Source organism: Ranitomeya imitator, chromosome 1, assembly GCF_032444005.1.
Source record: "Ranitomeya imitator isolate aRanImi1 chromosome 1, aRanImi1.pri, whole genome shotgun sequence".
Lineage (NCBI taxonomy): Eukaryota > Metazoa > Chordata > Amphibia > Anura > Dendrobatidae > Ranitomeya > Ranitomeya imitator.
Genome location: NC_091282.1, coordinates 1,245,375,822 through 1,245,390,256, shown reverse-complemented (window position 1 = coordinate 1,245,390,256; position 14,435 = coordinate 1,245,375,822).

Genomic DNA, 14,435 nt, shown 5'->3' with positions numbered 1-14,435 from the left:
TCACTTTTAGGCCTCATTCAGATGACAGAATAGATTATTTTAAGGAGAATGTTATCAGAGCTTGATCACAGTTTTGTTTGAGTGTCATCCATTTTTCTCTTACGTGGAGAAAAAAATAAATATGTTCTCCTCCTACACCTATGTGACAGTCTGCGGAAATCAGACTGGACTCAGATGGCAAAGGAGTGTGATCTGATTTTTTTCACGGCTCAATAGACTTGCATTGCTCATTTTGATCAAACCCCCAGATCAAAATTGAACATGTGAATGGCCCCATAGAATATCATAGGTAAAAGTGCTATTCGTGAAAACCACGGGTAGAGCTTGTGTGTGAAGATTACATACATACATAGTTACATAGTTACATAGTTATTAAGGTTGAAGGAAGACTTTAAGTCCATCTAGTTCAACCCATAGCCTAACCTAACATGCCCTAACATGTTGATCCAGAGGAAGGCAAAAAAAACCCCAAAGAGTAAGCTCCACATTGGGGAAAAAAATTCCTTCCCGACTCCACATACGGCAATCAGACTAATTCCCTGGATCAACGCCCTATCAAGGAATCTAGTGTATATACCCTGTAACATTATACTTTTCCAGAAAAGTATCCAGTCCCCTCTTAAATTTAAGTAACGAATCACTCATTACAACATCATACGGCAGAGAGTTCCATAGTCTCACTGCTCTTACAGTAAAGAATCCGCGTCTGTTATTATGCTTAACCCCTTAGTGACCGAGCCAAATTTTTGAAATCTGACCAGTGTCACTTTATGTGGTAATAACTCTGCAAGGCTTCAACAAATCCCAGTGATTTTGAGATTGTTTTTTCGTGACACATTATACTTTATGATAATGGTAAATTTAGTTCAACATTTTTTGTGTTTATTTATAAAAAATATAAAAAATTTGAGAAAAATGTTAAAAAATTAGCAATTTTCTAAATTTGAATGATTATCCCTTTAATCCAGATAGTCATACAACAGCAAACCTTTAATAAATAACATTTCCCACATGTCGGCTTTACATCAGCACCATTTGTAAAATGTTATTTTATTTTGTTAGCATTTTAGGAGGTTTAAAAATGTAGCAGCAATTTTTCATTTTTTCAAAGAAATTTACCACATTTATTTTTTTAGGGACTTATCCATGTTTGAAGTGACTTTAGGGGTCCCATATATTGGGAAACCCCCAAACGTGATACCATTTTAAAAACAGCACCCCCTGACATATTGAAAACTGCTGTCAGGTAGTTTATTAACCATTCAGGTGCTTTACAGGAATTAATGCAAAGTGACATGACAGAAATGAAAATGTGTATTTTTACTACCTAAATGTTGCTAACTTCTAAACAGATTACTACAGCCGTCAGACTCTAAGGCCACTATTTGGTCATGAATTGCCATCGCAAACATCAGGACAACAAAATCATGATCTGAGGGCACCAATTGGGATAAAGAAGAAGCCCCCACACTCTGTTAACCATTTATAATGATGTAGTCACTATTGACAGCAGCATCTAAGGGGTTAAACAGATTTAGAAGGTGCAAATACTGATCATGGCTGATACAGCAAGTTGTCAGCTATAGTGTACAACCAACAGATGCTGGATTGTCATCTGTATGGGGAGGCCATTCTCTTATATGTCAGGTCAATAAAGGCGTATTGGCAATCATTAAGGGGTTAAACCTTCTTTCCTCCAGACGTAGAGGATGCCCCCTTGCCCCTCTATGATTAAAAAGATCATCAGAAAGGTCTTTGTACTGTCCCCTCATATATTTATACATTAAAATAAGATCACCTCTTAGTCTTCGTTTTTCCAAACAAAATTGTTATGAATTCTGTTGTCGAACTCCCTCCTGTGGTCGTGAATCGTACTTCGGCGAGTTCTGTCTATGGGCTCCCTCTGGTGGCTATGAGTGAAGCTGCTGCTTCTGAGGTTCCTTACACAGGTGACGTGGTTTATCCTTTGGTTGACTGCTCTATTTAACTCCTCTAAGATCGTTACTCCATGCCAGCTGTCAATGTTTTTGCATTGGTTCAGTTCGCTCCTGGATCTCTCTGGTGACCTGCCTTCTCCTGCAGAAGCTAAGTTCCTGATAGTCATTATTTGTTCACTGTTTTCTTGTCCAGCTGGTTATCATGATTTTGTCTTGCTAGCTGGAAGCTCTGGGATGCAGAGTGGCCCCTCCGCACCATGAGTCGGTGCAGAGGTCCTTTTTGCACACTCTGCGTGGTCTTTTGTAGGTTTTTGTGCTGATCGCAAAGTTACCTTTCCTATCCTCTGTCTATTTAGTAAGTCTGGCCTCCCTTTGCTGAAACCTGTTTCATTTCTGCGTTTGTGACTTTCATCTTTACTCACAGTCAATATATGCGGGGGGCTTCCTTTACCTTTGGGGAATTTCTCTGAGGCAAGGTAGGCTTTATTTTCTATTTCTAGGGCTAGATAGTTCTTAGGCTGTGACGAGGCGCCTAGGTCTGGTCAGGAGCGCTCCACGGCTATTTCTAGTGTGTGTGATAGGATTAGGGATTGCAGTCAGCAGAGCTCCTACATCCCAGAGCTCGTCCTGTATGAGGTTTAACTATCAGGTCATTCCGGGTGCTCCTAACCACCAGGTCATAACAGTACAGCTGGCCACAAGTATTAATGCATCTCAATAGAGGGATAAGAGAACTTCTGAGACCATTTTTTTTCTTTGCACTGTGTTTTGTCTTTCTTTTCCCCTAGACCTTTGGGTGGTTCAGGACACAGGTGTAGATATGGACATTCAAGGTCTGTCCTCTTGTGTGGATCATCTCACTGCAAGGGTACAAAACATTCAAGATTTTGTGGTTCAGAATCCTATGTTAGAGCCTAGAATTCCTATTCCTGACTTGTTTTCTGGGGATAGATCTAGGTTCTTGAATTTCAAAAATAATTGTAAACTGTTTCTAGCTTTGAAACCCCGCTCCTCTGGTGACCCCGTTCAACAGGTAAAAATCATTATTTCTTTGTTGCGTGGTGACCCTCAAGACTGGGCATTTTCCCTTGCGCCAGGAGATCCTGCATTGCGTGATGTTGATGCGTTTTTTTCTGGCACTTGGATTGCTTTATGATGAACCAAATTCAGTGGATCAGGCAGAGAAAATCTTGCTGGCTTTGTGTCAGGGTCAGGATGAAGCGGAGGTGTACTGTCAGAAGTTTAGAAAGTGGTCTGTGCTTACTCAGTGGAATGAATGTGCCCTGGCGGCAATTTTCAGAAAGGGTCTTTCTGAAGCCCTTAAGGATGTCATGGTGGGATTTCCCACGCCTGCTGGTCTGAATGAGTCTATGTCTTTGGCCATTCAGATCGATCGGCGCATGCGTGAGCGCAAAGCTGTGCACCATCTGGCGGTATTCTCTGAGCATAGGCCTGAGCCTATGCAGTGTGATAGGACTTTGACCAGAGCTGAATGGCAAGAACACAGACGTCGGAATGGGCTGTGTTTTTACTGTGGTGATTCCACTCATGCTATCTCCGATTGTCCTAAGCGCACTAAGCGATTCGCTAGGTCTGCCATCATTGGTACGGTACAGTCTAAATTTCTTTTGTCCGTTACTCTGATTTGCTCTCTGTCGTCCTATTCTGTAATGGCATTTGTGGATTCAGGCGCTGCCCTGAATTTGATGGACTTGGAGTTTGCCAGGCGCTGTGGTTTTTTCTTGGAGCCCTTGCAGTGTCCTATTCCATTGAGAGGAATTGATGCTACGCCTTTGGCCAAGAATAAGCCTCAGTACTGGACTCAATTGACCATGTGCATGGCTCCTGCACATCAGGAGGATATTCGCTTTTTGGTGTTACATAATCTGCATGATGTGGTCGTTTTGGGGTTGCCATGGCTACAGGTCCATAATCCAGTGTTGGATTGGAAATCTATGTCTGTGTCCAGCTTGGGTTGTCAGGGGGTACCTGGTGATGTTCCATTGCTGTCAATTTCGCCTTCCACTCCTTCTTAAGTCCCTGAGTTTTTATCAGATTACCGGGATGTATTTGAAGAGCCCAAATCTGGTGCCCTACCTCCTCATAGGGATTGCGACTGTGCTATTAATTTGATTCCTGGTAGTAAGTTTCCTAAGGGCCGTCTGTTTAATTTATCTATGCCAGAGCACACCGCTATGCGGAGCTATATAAAGAAATCCTTGGAGAAGGGTCATATTCGTCCGTCGTCGTCACCATTGGGAGCAGGGTTCTTTTTTGTGGCCAAGAAGGATGGTTCTTTGAGACCTTGTATTGATTACCGCCTTCTTAATAAGATCACAGTCAAATTTCAGTATCCTTTGCCGCTGCTGTCTGATTTATTTGCTTGGATTAAGGGGGCTAGTTGGTTCACCAAGATAGATCTTCATGGTGCGTATAATCTTGTGCGAATTAAACAGGGTGATGAATGGAAAACGGCATTTAATACGCCCGAGGGCCATTTTGAGTACCTGGTTATGCCATTCGGGCTTTCTAATGCTCCATCTGTGTTTCAGTCCTTTATGCATGACATCTTCCGAGAGTACCTGGATAGATTCATGATTGTATATTTGGATGACATTTTGGTCTTTTCGGATGATTGGGAGTCTCATGTGAGGCAGGTCAGAATGGTGTTCCAGGTCCTTCGTGTGAATTCCTTGTTTGTGGAGGGGTCAAAGTGTCTCTTTGGAGTTCAGAAGGTTTCATTTTTGGGTTTCATTTTTTCCCCTTCTACTATCGAGATGGACCCTGTTAAAGTTCAGGCCATTTACGATTGGACTCAGCCGACATCTGTGAAGAGCTTGCAGAAGTTCCTGGGCTTTGCTAATTTTTATCGTCGCTTCATCGCTAATTTTTCCAGTATTGCTAAACCGTTGACTGATTTGACCAAGAAAGGTGCTGATGTGGTCAATTGGTCCTCTGCGGCTGTAGAGGCTTTTCAGGAGTTGAAGCGTCGTTTTGCTTCTGCCCCTGTGTTGTGCCAGCCAGATGTTTCGCTCCCTTTTCAGGTTGAGGTTGATGCTTCTGAAATTGGAGCAGGGGCTGTTTTGTCACAGAGAAGTTCTGATGGCTCGGTGATGAAACCCTGTGCCTTCTTTTCTAGAAAATTCTCGCCTGCTGAGCGCAATTATGATGTGGGCAATCGGGAGTTGTTGGCCATGAAGTGGGCATTCGAGGAGTGGCGACATTGGCTTGAAGGAGCTAAACATCGCGTGGTGGTCTTGACGGATCACAAGAATTTGACTTATATCGAGTCTGCCAAACGGTTGAATCCTAGACAGGCTCGATGGTCGCTCTTTTTCTCCCGTTTTGATTTTGTGGTTTCATACATTCTGGGATCTAAGAATGTGAAGGCTGACGCCCTGTCAAGGAGTTTTGTGCCTGACTCTCCGGGTGTTCCGGAGCCGGCGGGTATTCTTAAAGAAGGGGTAATTTTGTCTGCCATTTCCCCTGATTTGCGGCGTGTGCTGCAAAAGTTTCAGGCTGATAGACCTGACCGTTGTCCTATGGAGAAACTGTTTGTCCCTGATAGATGGACTAGTAGAGTTAACTCTGAGATTCATTGTTCTGTTGTGGCTGGTCATCCTGGAATCTTTGGTACCAGAGATTTGGTGGCTAGATCCTTTTGGTGGCCTTCTTTGTCACGGGATGTGCGTTCTTTTGTGCAATCCTGTGGGACTTGTGCTCGGGCTAAGCCCTGCTGTTCTCGTGCCAGTGGGTTGCTTTTGCCCTTGCCAATCCCGAAGAGGCCCTGGACGCATATTTCCATGGATTTTATTTCTGATCTCCCTGTTTTTCAAAAGATGTCGGTCATTTGGGTGGTTTGTGATCGCTTCTCTAAGATGGTCCATTTGGTACCCTTATCTAAATTGCCTTCCTCCTCTGATTTGGTGCCATTGTTTTTCCAGCATGTGGTTCGTTTACATGGCATTCCAGAGAATATCGTCTCGGACAGAGGTTCCCAGTTTGTTTCGAGGTTTTGGCGGTCCTTTTGCGCTAAGATGGGCATTGATTTGTCTTTTTCTTCGGCTTTCCATCCTTAGACTAATGGCCAGACCGAACGAACCAATCAGACCTTGGAAACATATCTGAGATGCTTTGTTTCTGCTGATCAGGATGATTGGGTGTCCTTCTTGCCTTTGGCTGAGTTCGTCCTTAATAATCGGGCCAGCTCGGCTACTTTAGTTTCTCCTTTTTTCTGTAATTCTGGTTTCCATCCTTGTTTCTCTTCAGGGCAGGTTGAGCCTTTGGACTGTCCTGGTGTGGATGCGGTGGTGGACAGGTTGCAGCAGATTTGGACTCATGTGGACAATTTGACATTGTCCCAGGAGAAGGCTCAACGTTTCGCTAACCGCTGGCGTTGTGTTGGTCCCCGACTTCGTGTTGGGGATTTGGTTTGGTTGTGATCTCGTCACGTTCCTATGAAGGTTTCCTCTCCTAAGTTTAAGCCTCGTTTCATTGGGCCATATAAGATTTCTGAAGTCCTTAATCCTGTGTCATTTCGTTTGGACCTTTCAGCTTCTTTTGCCATCCATAATGTGTTCCATAGGTCGTTGTTGGGAAGATACGTGGCGCCTATGGTTCCCTCCGTTGATCCTCCTGCCCCGGTGTTGGTCGAGGGGGAGTTGGAGTATGTGGTGGAGAAGATTTTGGATTCTCGTGTTTCGAGACGGAAACTCCAGTACCTGGTCAAGTGGAAGGGTTATGGTCAGGAAGATAATTCCTGGGTTTTTGCCTCTGATGTTCATGCTGCCGATCTTGTTCGTGCCTTTCATTTGACTCATCCTGATCGGCCTGGGGGCTCTGGTGAGGGTTCGGTGACCCCTCCTCAAGGGGGTGGGTACTGTTGTGAATTCTGTTGTCAAACTCCCTCCTGTGGTCGTGAATGGTACTTCGGCGAGTTCTGTCTATGGGTTCCCTCTGGTGGCTATGAGTGAAGCTGCTGCTTCTGAGGTTCCTTACACAGGTGACATGGTTTATCCTTTGGTTGGCTGCTCTATTTAACTCCTCTCAGATCGTTACTCTATGCCAGCTGTCAATGTTTTTGCATTGGTTCAGTTCGCTCCTGGATCTCTCTGGTGACCTGCCTTCTCCTGCAGAAGCTAAGTTCCTGATAGTCATTACTTGTTCACTGTTTTCTTGTCCAGCTGGTTATCATGATTTTGTCTTGCTAGCTGGAAGCTCTGGGATGCAGAGTGGCCCCTCCGCACCGTGAGTCGGTGCAGAGGTCCTTTTTGCACACTCTGCGTGGTCTTTTGTAGGTTTTTGTGCTGATCGCAAAGTTACCTTTCCTATCCTCTGTCTATTTAGTAAGTCTGGCCTCCCTTTGCTGAAACCTGTTTCATTTCTGCGTTTGTGACTTTCATCTTTACTCACAGTCAATATATGTGGGGGGCTTCCTTTACCTTTGGGGAATTTCTCTGAGGCAAGGTAGGCTTTATTTTCTATCTCTAGGGCTAGATAGTTCTTAGGCTGTGACGAGGCACCTAGGTCTGGTCAGGAGCGCTCCACGGCTATTTTTAGTGTGTGTGATAGGATTAGGGCTTGCGGTCAGCAGAGCTCCCACATCCCAGAGCTCATCCTGTATGAGGTTTAACTATCAGGTCATTCCGGGTGCTCCTAACCACCAGGTCATAACACAAAATAGCCCCAAGTGTAATAACCTATCTTGGTATTGCAGACCCCCCAGTCCTCTAATAACCTTGGTCGCTCTTCTCTGCACCAGCTCCAGTTCAGCTATATCTTTCTTATACACCGGAGACCAGAACTGTGCACAGTATTCTAAGTGTGTTCGAACTAGTGACTTGTATAGAGGTAAAATTATGTTCTCCTCATGAGCATCTATGCCTCTTTTAATGCATCCCATTATTTTATTTGCCTTTGTAGCAGCTGCCTGACACTGGTCACTGAATATGAGTTTGTCATCCACCCATACTCCCAGGTCTTTTTCATTGACGGTTTTGCCCAGAGTTGTAGAATTAAGCACATAGTTATACATCGTATTTCTTCTACCCAAGTGCATGACCTTACATTTATCCCCATTAAAGCTCATTTGCCATTTATCAGCCCAAACTTCTAGTTTACATAAATCATCCTGTAATATAAAATTGTCCTCCCCTGTATTGATTACCCTGCAGAGTTTAGTGTCATCTGCAAATATTGAAATTCTACTCTGAATGCCCCCTACAAGGTCATTAATAAAAATGTTAAAAAGAAGAGGGCCCAATACTGACCCCTGTGGTACCCCACTGCTAACCGCGACCCAGTCCGAGTGTGTTCCATTAATAACCACCCTTTATTTCCTATCCCTGAGCCAGCTCTCAACCCACTTACACATATTTTCCCCTATCCCCATTATTCTCATTTTATATATCAACCTTTTGTGTGGCACCGTATCAAAAGCTTTTGAAAAGTCCATATACATTACATCTACTGGGTTCCCTTGGTCCAGTCCGGAACTTACCTCTTCATAGAAGCTGATCAAATTAGTCTGACATGAACGGTCCCTAGTAAACCCGTGCTGATACTGGGTCATGAGGTTATTCCTCTTCAGATACTCCAGTATAGCATCCCTTAGAATGCCCTCCAGGATTTTACCCACAGTAGAGGTTAAGCTTACTGGCCTATAATTTCCGAGTTCAGTTTTTGTCCCCTTTTTGAATATTGGCACCACATTTGCTATACGCCAGTCCTGTGGTACAGACCCTGTTGTTATGGACTCTTTAAAGATTAAAAATAATGGTCTATCAATGACTTTACTTAGTTCATGCAGTACTCGGGGGTGTATCCCATCCGGGTCCGGAGATTTGTTAATTTTAGTGATTTTTAGATGCCGCCGTACTTCCTGCTGGGTTAAGCAGGTGATACTTAATGTGGAATTGTTGTTATCACTGATCATATTGTCTGCCATGGGATTTTCTTTTGTAAATACTAATGAAAAAAAGTCATTTAGCATATTGGCTTTTTCCTCATCCTCATCCACTATTTCACCCAGACTATTGTTATGGGGGCCAACACTATCATTTTTTAGTTTCTTACTATTTATGTAGTTAAAGAACAGTTTGGGATTATTTTTACTCTATCTGGCAATGAGTCTCTCTGTCTCAATTTTTGCTGCCTTAATTTACTTTTTACATAATTTATTTAATTTTCTGTATTTATTTATTGCCTCATCACTACCTACTTCCTTTAATTCTCTAAATGCTTTCTTTTTGTCACTTATTGCGCCCCTTACAGCTCCATTTAGCCATATTGGTTTCCTCCTATTTCTAGTATGTTTATTCCCATACGGTATATACTGTGCACAGGTCCTATCCAGGATGCTAATAAACGTCTCCCATTTTCTTTGTGTATTTTTATGTCTCAGGATATCCCAGTTAATTGCACCAAGATCCTCTCTCATCCGTTGGAAATGTGCCCTCCTGAAGTTTAGTGTCCATGTAACCCCTCTACTACATATCTTATTAAAGGATACATGAAAACTTATTATTTTGTGATTACTATTCCCCAAGTGACCCCCAACCTTTATATTTGCTATGCGGTCTGGCCTGTTGGTTAATATTAGGTCTAGCAGTGCCCCCCTTCTTGTTGGGTCCTGAACCAGTTGTAAAAGGTAATTGTCTCTCATAGTTGTCAAAAACCGATTACCTTTGCTGGAACTGCAGGTTTCTGTTCCCCAATCTATTTCAGGGTAGTTGAAGTCCCCCATAATAATGACTTCTCCTTGAGTGGCAGCTTCATCTATTTGCTTTACGAGGATATTCTCCATTGCTTCCATTATTTTTGGAGATTTATAACAAACCCCTATCAGTAATTTATTATTTTTTCCCCCTCCCCTTATCTCCACCCACAGAGATTCTACATTTTCATTAGATTCACCTATATTATCACGCCGGATGGGTTGTAAGGACAATTTTACATACAGACACACCCCTCCCCCTCGCTTATCTGTTCGGTCATTTCTGGAAAGGCTATAGCCCTGCAAGTTAACAGCCCAGTCATGGCTCTCATCCAGCCACGTTTCAGATATCCCCACCATGTCATAATTATGCTCCAACAACATTAATTCTAATTTACCCATTTTGTTGGCGAGGCTTCTAGCATTAGTATACATGCACTTGATGTTCCTCTCTGTACCTCTGTTCTTTCTTAAATTATTAACTGTTCTAACCCCACCCCCATGCCACCGCCACCCCCAACTTCCTTATTTGTGCCCAGGTCTCTGCCTGCACTATCTTCCCCTCCTATAAATTGAATACCCTCCCCCCAATCCCTAGTTGGATGTCTGAATGACGTCTTAGAATAAATTGTGGTCCATGCTATGTCCTTAATCCATCCATAGAATGGTGCAATGAAATGCACGATTGGAATAGAGGAACTACTCCCCAAAAAGGCAATGTACTCAGCTATCTTCAGCGGACTCATAAATATTGAATGGAGTGAAGAAGCACTTGCTCAATCTGATCTATATAGATGTTACATTGCAGAGCCCAAATCATAGAATAAGTGAGGATCCTACTGGTCAGATCCCCAGGAATTAGTAAGGATACGGCATATTTTACAGTTTAAACTTCTTTAAAATTTATAAAGGACCCTGTCGGTCAACTTATGCTGAGCAAACCATGGGCAACATGACTCAGATGAGCAAAAAGTGCAAAGCTCCCGTAGATTGGCTGTGAAGATCCTCAGCACACAAAGTAGAAGCCCCTACTTGGCTTGAGATGTATACAAAGCAAAGGTATCACGTTCTTTGTATTTTAAAACTTAATCCATTTTTTAGCACAGGTGAAAAGGTTCCAGGCACATTACAATTATTGCATACAGTGTTACAGACATGATGTAAATGGAGAAATGAACAAAAACAAGACACACCCAATTGATTGGATGAATACAGAGATAGATCAAAGAGTATGAAGCTATTGAGTAAGGCAGAAAGATTGACGTGCTCACAGTTAAGTCTTCGAGGTGCTGGTGGAATGGGATATCGAATTCCTGCAATATGTAGACAGTAATCCACGGCAGACTCCGTTTCAAAGAAGCAAAAAAAAAAAGGATTTATTCCACGTGCACAAATTGCAAACAAGCCCAGAGACACATGACGAAGGAGTGGTAGTGCCCATTCATATCACTGGACCGAGTGACATTGTGAAAAAGTCCTAAGTCTCAAAAGTTTGCTTTGCAGACTTCTTTCTGGTCCTTCTGTCTTTAGGACTTAGTGGCAACCTCCTCCGGCTCTAGTTTACACACCTGGACCTGGGTGTTTATAACTCCCAGCTGGTTGGTGGGAGTTGCTGGTGATATTTTCATTTACATTTACCTGTTGAGACTTGGAGCTATAAGCAGTCAGCTATCTTCCTCCTTGGTGTTTGGAAGATGTCTGTGTTTCTCCCTCAGTCTACTCAAGCTAAGTGTTCCCTTTGTTTTCTTGTTTGTGTATCCCATCTGTCTTTAGTGGTAGTGGGGATTAACTAGTGTAATCCTGTCCTTCCCTATGCAGGGCTTACTGTTAGGGTCAGGCAGGGATAAGGTATCCTGCTTGGAGACAAGGGCAGAACCTATATAGGGACGTTAGGGCAGACAGGGTGACATTAGATCTGCCTGGTGGTCTCCATTTCCCCCTTCCTTAATGTTGGGTTCCCTTCTTCTTTTCTCTTCGTGTTGCAGGTAATCTTTCCTACACTGTGCATGGCAGGTTGAGAGCACAGTTCGAGGCCCTAGAGGAGCTGGAGAAGCCAGAAGCAGTAGAATAACTGTTAAATACAGTGGTACCAAAAGCCTTGGTGATTTAAAGACTTATGAAGCAGCCCCTTTAACGCCACCCCACACAGAAACCAGTCACCCAGTGCCCAGTCAGCGAGATGTAAGACCCCTGCCCATGTTTGCTTGTCCAGGTATCAGTGGTGAAATGCACCCTGGCAGACATACATTTAGTCAAGGAATGGGTAATGTTGTTTGTGAGATGCTGGTGTAGGGCAGGCACAGCTTTCTTAAAAAAGTAATGGCGACTGGGCAACTGGTACTGGGGGACTGCGATGGCCATAGACTATTAGAAACCATATGTATCCACTAGGTGGAAAGGCAGCATTTATGTGGCTAATAGATTGGCGATGGTGGAGTTCAAGCTCTTAGCTTTGCCATGTGTAGGAGGAAATATTCTTATACGTGACCACATTTGCGGGACCGAGAGCTGGCTGCTGTGCTGAGAGAGCAGAGTACGGAAAACAGCTCAGGAGAGGAATGCCACATCCCGGCTTGCACAAAATGCAAACAAACAAAGAAACAAACAGAAAAATTCAGCTTGGATTAAGTTAGTATACATGTAGCACATAAACGCATGTTCACATTGGCCATAAAGCATTTAAAATCTACAGGAAACAAAATAAACAAAGTACCCTGCTGTAACTACAGGGTGGGCCATTTATATGGATATACCTAAACAAAATGGGAATGGTTGGTGGTTCAATTTCCTGTTTGTGGCACATTAGTATATGGGAGGGGGAAACTTTTCAAGATGGGTGGTAACAATGGTGGCCATTTTGAAGTTGGCCATTTTAGATCCAACTATTTTTTTCAAACTTATTGAGAATTTCACAAGAAAAACACATGGTTTCAATGTAACTTTGTTCTTTCATGAGTCATTTACAAGTTTCTCTTTGTTTACAGCCATTGACATGTCGTCGCAGAGGTTAACACGTGAGGAATGGATAGAAATTGTGTTGATGTTTGGTGAACGCAGAACCGAATTTTATTTAGGTGTATCCATATAAATGGCCAACCCAAAAAAGTTTGCCTCAGCACTGAACATAATGTTCTGTGTAAACTGAGGGTCCTGTTCCAATTTTTGTTTTGCCCATTCTGCAAATTCAGTGCGCCAATCTGGGTCACCAACCATTCCTATTTTATTTAGGTGCATCCATATAAATGGCCCACCCTGTATATAAGTAAAAATTAGCTATTCATAATGCAGACTGCTGACAGGTCACTGATCCTTCAGTGACCTGCCCCCTAGTTTACATTATGAATACATGTACATACTAAAAAAACCTTTCTGCAGGCAGGTGTCAGCCGAGGCACCTGCACTGCAGCATAATCGCATGTGTACTTTGTTAATAATAAATGTGGTTGAGGTTATCCTGATAGTAAAAAAAAAAATCCATCTTGGAGGAGGAATTTTTTTTCTTAAGTGACAGTTCAGTCATCCAATCTAGGACAGGGGCATTCTGAGCTGTCAATATGATGATGGGCAACTCAGCTGTCCAATCGGAGGCTAGGGCATGCTGATATCTCAGTATGATGAGTGACGTGCCATGGTTTCATCCATCTGTCTGCTATTCGAGTAATTACCTGGCTATTTAGCTGTCTCTTCGCCTCCAATTAGTGCCAGTTGTAGCTTTGCTCAAATGGTGTGTGCTTGCTCTGTTCTTTTTGTTCCTGTATTTGATCTTTGTTGGCCGACCTTGTACCTTGCCTTGACTATTTGTTTGCTTTGCCCCTTTTTCTTTCCGGAATACTTACCTTGGACTGTGAGACGACTACACCTTTGCCTTATCCTTTTATTTATAATTACACCTCTTGGTATCTAACCCCGGACCTCTTGACTACCCAGCCTCATCCATGAGAAGTGATTTGCATCACAGTGAGCATATCGGGAGGAGCAGAGCCCTTCAAACTATGCCTTGGATTGGGCAGCATAAATCAAGGTTCCTTTAAGACATCTTTAGGGCAAAATGGGAATGTTTCACATGGCTTTAGTCATATATAGAACTAAGGCATACAATACTATTCCCCTTAGAGAACTTACAGCATAAATTGTCATTATAAGGGATCTAAAAACATGAAGCAATGAGCCAAATTCAGCTTCCACATCATGTGGTTCATCGTGTATTACTTTTCTCAGCTAGATGCAATAAAAATGTCACCATCGGGAGCCAGTAATATTTTCACTTGTGACATACAGTGTGTACTATATGTTAAAATGATAGTATAACACTTTAACTAAGTACCGTATAAAGATTGGTCCCATAAGGGAGTGTTTTATATTATAAGCGCTGATGGTGTAAACAGATTGATGGGGAAAAAATGATTGGTCAAAATGTGTCTATTTATACCGAAATGTCACCATGATAATTGTGCTGTAGAGACACACGGGAAAGCAGAACATTCCGAACACCGCAAATTACATCTCTTACAAAAGAAATGCATGGGCTGAAAAGGCTGGGGGAATTTCAAGTTGTAGAAATATTTCTATAAATCTCCAATCTCTGGAGCAAAACATATTTACAGCATGTGTTTACTTGAAATCTTTTCTAACAAGATTTAAAACATTTCTTCTATGACATGTCATATTGGCATAGCAAATTGTGCTTGAAGCAGAGATGTCACCTTGAATTATTATTTTCAAAGTTAAATTATAAACAGAAAAAAAAAATCTGTGTATCATGACTGGCTTTTACTCAGAAATGG